Below are 7,498 nucleotides of genomic sequence, written 5' to 3'. Positions count from 1 at the left end.
ACATGCTTTTGGACCTTAAATTAGCTAATCTTGATTCACCTTTGATTTCATTAGATGCCTTGAAAGTGATTTCAGGTTGAAAAGGCTAGGAATGGATCAAGGGAGTGAAGAGGAAAGCATACAAAGTGGAGAAAACATAAAAAGCCAAAGATTTGGAAAACGCCCATGGACGCGCGCGTGCACGGGACGCTCCCGCGTGGATTGTGAAAAGCTCCATGGATGCGTACCCGCACTGTACGCGTACGCGTCGGTGGCCGCACGTGATTTTTAAATAGAAAATGTGCCTGGCAATTTCTGAGAAGACTCTGGCCCAGTTTGCAACCAACTTTGGCGCCAAAATGCATAAAAGGACCAAGGATTGAAGGGAATTCACACACACATCTAGGCTCATTCATTCACATTAGGATTAGTTTAGAGTTAGTTTTAGAGAGAGAAGTTCTCACTTCTCTCTAGGATTAGAATTAGGATTAGGTTTAGCTCTTAGATCTAGGTTTCAATTCATGCTTTCATCTACTTCTACCTTTCAACTCCTTGTTGTTACATTCATCATTCTCCTATTTCTTTGTTGTAATTTCCTTTATGTTGTTCTTATACTTTGTTGTAGATTCCTTCTCTTCTCTTCCAATTCAATTTGAGGTAATTCATAATAATTGTGTTTCTTTTGATTGTTGTTGTTAATTCTTTGCCATAATTGTTGTTAGATTTTATTCTAGTTGTCAATTTACTATGCTTTTCTTTTGTGCCTTCCAAGTGTTTGATGAAATGCTTGGTTGGATTTTAGTATAGATTTTGTTCCTCTTGGCCTAGGTACAGTAATTAGTGACTCTTGAATTATCTAATTCCTTTGTTGATTGACAATTAGAAGTTGCTAATTGATTTGGATACCACTAAAGCTAGCCTTTTCCTTGGGAGTTGGCTAGGACTTGTGGAATCAATTTGATTCATCCACTTGACTTTCCTCCATGGTTAGAGGTTAACTAAGTGGTAGCAATGGACAATTCTCATCACAATTGAGGAGGATAATAAGGATAGGACTTCCAATTCTCATAACCTTGCCAAGAGCCTTCATAGTTGTTAGTTTATTTTCATTGCATTTTACATTTATTGTCTCCTATCTCAAAAAATCCCAAAACATACATCATAACCAGTAACAAGACACTTTATCGCAATTCCTAGGTAGAACGACCCGAGGTTCCAATACTTCGGTTTATAATTTTAGGGGTTTGTACTTGTGACAAACAATCTTTTGTATGAAAGGATTATTTGTTGGTTTAGAAACTATACTTTCAACGAGAATTCATTAGTGAAATTCTAAACCGTCAATAATCCGTTCATCAGGAAGTCCACAGTGGCATGTGCGGCAACTACCTTGGTAGTGCACGAGCTCTTTCTAAGAAGGTACTCCGAACTGATTTCTATTGGCCAACCTTACAAAAAGAAGCAACAGAGTTCGTCAGGACATGTCCCCCATGTCAGAAGCACGCCAACTTCCATATAGCTCCACCTGAAGAACTCATCTACGTCACCTCACCCTGGCCGTTCACAAAATGGGAGCTCGACCTCCTCAAACCATTCCCTCAAGGATTAGGACAAGTCAAGTTCCTCATTGTAGGAATCGACTATTTCACAAAATGGATTGAGGCAGAACCATTAGCCACTGCCACCGCCCAAAGAAGACGGAAGTTCCTGTATAGAAACATTGTCACAAGGTTTGGAATCCTATACTCCATCACCACTGACAATGGCACTCAATTCACAGATACAGGCTTCAAGAACTTGGTAGCCAACCTAAAAATCAAGCACCAATTCACCTCGGTAGAACACCCACAAGCCAATGGACAGGTGGAGGCCGCTAATAAAGTTATATTGGCCGGGTTAAAACGGAGGCTACAGAATGCAAAGGGAGCTTGGGCTGAAGAGCTCCCGCAAGTCCTATGGGCATATCAGATAACATCACACTCTACAACCGGAGAATCACCTTTCCAACTTGCTTACGAAATGGAAGCAATGATTCCCATAGAAATAGAAGAAGTATCCCCTAGAGTGATCCTCTACAATGACTACACCAACTCCCAAGCACAAAGGGAGGACCTCGACCTACTTCCAGAAGTCTGAGAAAGAGTCCGGATTAGAGAGGAAGCGCTAAAACGTCGAATGGATTTAAGGTATAATCGGAAGGTAATCCAGCGAAGCTTCGCTACCAACGATCTCATCCTAATCCGAAATAATATCGGAGCAGGTCGGTCAGGGGAAGGGAAGCTAGCAGCCAACTGGAAAGGGCCATACTGAGTAACAGAAGTACTAGGTAAAAGTTACTACAAGGTGGCCGACCTAGAAGGGCGGAAGCTACCAAGGTCATGGCACGCCTGTAACCTAAGAAGGTACTATATCTAGAAAGATATCTCAGGTTAAGGTGCACTCTTTTTCCTAAAAAGGGGAACAAACATCATACAAAGGCCAAAAGGGTTGAAAAACCTAAGGCCGAAGTGCTTAACCAAAAGGGGCGTTACCTAAAAGGCAAAAGCACAATCCCAACGCTAGGCTACAAAGTTGTCACAAAAGCTAAAAAGGTTCTATGCAAAGAACACTAAAATGTTATTGACATCGACTAAAAGCCCGAGCTGCAAAGACAGCCAAGGCAGCCAAAGACAAGGCATAGTTAAAAAGGCCAAAAAGGGAAACCCATAAGGCAAACGCCACCTCAAAGGGTGTCGAACCAAGGAAACCCAAAGCACCTATATAAAGGTTGAAGAGCGACCTCCAAACAAAGGTTGAAAAACAACCTCCAAATACAAGCATATTGACACAATCAAAGTCAATGCATCACTCAACACAAATTAAAAACATTAAAAACTTAAAGGCTGCCAGTTTAAAGTGTTTTTTAAAGTTGCTAGAAAGCAACCAAATGCCAAAGAGTTATCCATCAGAAATATTACAAAACTAAAAGTTAAGGTCCACGGACCGGACCACATCAAAATACACATTGAAAGAGATATAAAAAGAGAATTATAAGGGCTCCAAGTCCGCCCCAGTAGCTGTATTCTTGGAAGGAGGGAGAATCATTGAGATCGGGGTGGCTCCAACAACTCTGTTCGGGCCATTAAGGATCTCCACATCAGGATCAGGCCCAGGAGGGATCACCTCGGCAGAAGAAGCGGCAGTAGCAGAAGTTGAGGAAGCCTTAGTTGGCGGCACAAGAGGAGGACCTTCATCTTCATCATCTGGGGCAGGCACAATCTTGCGATCCTCCACCACGTTGCCCATACTAAATAAAGAAAGGTCGACGGCAGGAGCAAGAACTCGGACCTGGGCCTTTAGGTTTTCATACATGTCGGTCATACTACTCACCATATGGCCTTGCAGCTCAGCATAATCATCCTGAGCAGATTGAAGTCTCTCTTTAGTCTCCAATAGCTTGCCGTAAGTTCGAGTATAAATCTCTTTGTATTTTTTAGCTGTCTCCTCAGATAGGTTAGCAGCTGCCTCCGCTGCAGTAGCCCGAGCCTTCTCCTTCTCTACATCAATCTCTAACTTAGCAACCTTGGCATCAAGCTCGTCCTTCAGACTCTTCACCCTGTCATATTCAGCCTTGGCATCCTCCACAAAGGCTTTGGTAGCATGGACCGAGGTCTCCGGGACAACTCGAGATAAGGCCGTGCTAAGGTTGGCCATCCGAATACTGTTGCTTGAATTAAAATCAAGATGGTGGAGGATTGACACGTCGTCCTGAGGAACCTTTCCATGAGGAGCAATCAACTTCGTGGCAAAAGCCATATCATCAAACTCTTTATCATTCAGATTATAAGTCCCAATAATCTTTGGTTTCTTAGGAGGGGGACCAACAGTAGTAGGGGAGGAGGCAGCACCCGAGGTCGACTAAGGCGGTTCAGAAGAGGCTGGCCAAACTCGCGGGGTCGGGATAATCTTCCTCGGCCCCTGAGACTCAATTACCGATTTCTTTGGAGGCAGTTGCTCCGAAGAACCCTTCCCTGAAGTTTTCCTTGACAAGTTCTGGGTAGCCACTGCTTTCTTTGCTTTGCGAAACATTTTCATTGAATTGGAAGAAGACACCATCTCTAAAAAAATAGCCAGTAAAATAGTCATACAGTAGAATGACAAGATCACAATCAATAAAAGAAAACTAATATGAAAAAGAAGGTCAGACACTACCTAGTTCAGACTAGAGAAGGAAAGGGTCTCCTAGAAATCTCTGTGTCCAGATGAGGAGGTTCCCCCCAATGCTCCTCTAAAACACCCACCAAGGCCTGTTCTACTTCATCTAAACTCTCCCAAGGATACTTGAGGACTATAGGATTTTTTTACCACCATAAAAGAAAGGTTGGATCATCATTTTCATCCAGAAAGAAAAGGTTAGCACCCTCAACAGCTCAGACTTTGAAATAATGATTTTCAAAGTCCCAAAAGGAGTCATCAAACATGGAAAAGACTTTTCTACCTTGGGTAGCTCGAAATGAGATCCAAGAAGCTTTCTTCTTGGTTGCCCCAGGTTTAGTTAGCACAAACAAGAAGAGAAAAAGAGATATGGTAGGTCAGACACCTAGCTCTTGGCATAACAGTTGAAAAATCTTCATAAAAGCCGAGGAGTTTGGGTGAATCTGTGAAGGGGCCATAGTACAATTCCACAAGCGTTCGGTCTCAAAATCAGTAAAAAGAAGGGTAACACCTAACTGGGTAAAGAAGTAGTCATAGGCATAGAAAAAAGGACGCTTTGCCTGACCTAAGGGAGGGAAACTAACTCTCTCCTCAAGATCGGGCGATACTAGTTCATAATTCTTCTCATCATCCCTACTACTATAAATCCTATGAAACCTCCTAAACTTCTCACAGTACTTAGGGTCGGCTACAGTAACACACATCAGGACTATAGAATCTAACCAATCGGCCATACCAGTAGGGACCTTTGTGGACATCTCGACAATATTCTTACAAGAAGACATATAGCAACTACACCTACAGTAAGAAAATATAAATAGTCACTACCAAACAACTCGGACAGCAATAGAAAAGGAAGAAACAACCAACAAGCCATAAGTCTGGCAACAAAAGGGCACCCCAGGATTCACACAAAGCAAAGAAATCAACACCAAAAGCCCAGGGGCACCCTTTGGAGGCAACAGTACAGAACATAGAAAAAGAAATGTTGCAGAAAAACAAAACCCTAAGTCTCGACACCAAAATCCAAAGAGAAAATACAAACGGTTCACCCAAGCATCGACATTTTTGCAAAAATGAAGCAACAAAGATAAAAATATTTCAGAGAAACAAAGCATGCAACAACCATCAGAAGAAAAATAGAACAGTAAGGTAATACAAAGAGATAGCAAATAGAAGAACCAACCTGGAAGGCAGGAGGACAAATGCGCAAGCAGCAAGTCACGAACAACCACCACTGAGAGATGAAAACTCCAAAAGACTAAGAAAGAAACAAAATCTTGGGTGCTGGGGCAAACAGTGGGTGAAGGAAAGGAAGCTTCTTTCGCTCAGCAAATGAAACGCACGAACGATCCAAGAGCAAAACTCCAAGAAAGAAGCGAGCTTGGGGCAAAATCGAAGGGGTCAGACGAATAAAGTTTTGCAAAGAAGCAAAGAAGTAGGGAAGCAGAAGAGAGAAGGAAATGGAAAAAGCAAAACCTCTTCTTTGATTTAAACAAAGTTTAAAGAGGGAAAAGAAATGGCAAAACAAAATAAAAGCCCAATCAATAGACATTAAAAGCGCGTGCATATTCCCAAGGAAGTAAAAACACAGCAATTAAAAAGCAAAAGTAAAACGCTTCGCATTAAAGCAAAAACAACGCTAGACTCACACAAGGAGGAGAAAATCAAAATCAACCAAGTCAAATGCTCGAGCACGACTTCCCTAAAGGATCCAAGCTCGAGCAGGGACACTGTTCATACACCGGTCCGAGTTCTAAAGGCCGAGTTGGAGGATGACAAAGGGACCGACCTCATGAAAGCTTGGCCCATCGCCGACCTCTTCGCCAAAGAGCTCGGACAAACGCACTGAGACCCAAGAAGGCCCAGAGACAAGGAACCGCTGACCACTAGAAGGCGGTTAACCCAAAGATATGATCTCACCCCTAAAAGATAAGATAAGATAACAACTTATCTCAAAGGAAGATCATCGAGCATTCCTATAAATACACCGGAGCACCCAGATATAACTCATACTCCAATTCTATTAAAAACCCACCTAAAGCCCGTACTGACTTAAGCATCGGAGTCTCTTGCAGGTACCACCCCCTAACGGTGATCGAGGACCAGCAGCGTCTTAAGCTCCACCAAGTCGGGCACGGCAGTGGTGCACGAAATTGCGATCATCAATAATGGCGCCAAAGACTTGGTACTCTCAAACGTGAATCACACTTTGTCGCAACTTCTCACAACTAACCAGCAAGTGCACTGGGTCGTCCAAGTAATAAACCTTACGTGAGTAAGGGTCGATCCCACGGAGATTGTCGGCCTGAAGCAAGCTATGGTCACCTTGTAACTCTCAGTCAGGCGGATTCAAATGGTTATGGTGAATTGATAATAAAAATATAAATAGAACGTAAATTAAAGATAGAGATACTTATGTAATTCATTGGTGAGAGTTTCAGATAAGCATATGGAGATGCTTAGTTCCTTCTGAATCTCTGCTTTCCTATTGCTGTCATCCAATCCTTCATACTCCTTTCTATGGCAAGCTGTATGTTAGGCATCACGGTTGTCAATGGCTACATCCTGTCCTCTCAGTGAAAATGGTCCAATGCGCTGTCACTGCATGGCTAATCATCTGTCGGTTCTCGATCATGCTGGAATAGGATCCATTGATCCTTTTGCTTCTGTCACTATGCCCAGCACTCGCGAGTTTAAAGCTCGTCGCAGCCATCCCTTCCCAGATCCTACTCGGAATACCACAGACAAGGTTTAGACTTTCCGGATCTCAAGAATGGCCATCTATGGATTCTAACTTATACCACGAAGACTCTGATTAAAGAATCCCAGAGATACTCATTCAATCTAAGGTAGAACAAAAGTGGTTGTCAGGCACGCGTTCATAGGTTGGGAATGATGATGAGTGTCACGATCATCACATTCTTATTGAGGTGCGAATGAATATCTTAGAATCGGAATAAACTTGAATTGAATAGAAAAACAATAGTACTTTCCATTAATTCATGAGGAACAGCAGAGCTCCACACCTTAATCTTTGGTGTGTAGAAACTCTACTGTTGAAAATACATAAGAACAAGGTCCAGGCATGGCCGAATGGCTAGCCCCCAAAACGTGATCAAAGGATCAAAAGACAATCCAAAGATAAAAATACAATAGTAAAAAGTTCTATTTATACTAAACTAGTTACTAGGGTTTACAGAAATAAGTAAATGTTGCAGAAATCCACTTCCGGGGCCCACTTGATGTGTGCTTGGGCTGAGCATTGAAGCTTTCACGTGTAGAGGCTTCTCTTGGAGTTGAACGCCAGTTTGTAACCTGTTTT

The sequence above is a fragment of the Arachis ipaensis genome, chromosome B7, assembly GCF_059453495.1.
Source record: "Arachis ipaensis isolate K30076 ecotype BB chromosome B7, ASM5945349v1, whole genome shotgun sequence".
Lineage (NCBI taxonomy): Eukaryota > Viridiplantae > Streptophyta > Magnoliopsida > Fabales > Fabaceae > Arachis > Arachis ipaensis.
Note: the sequence above shows the minus strand (reverse complement) of the source record.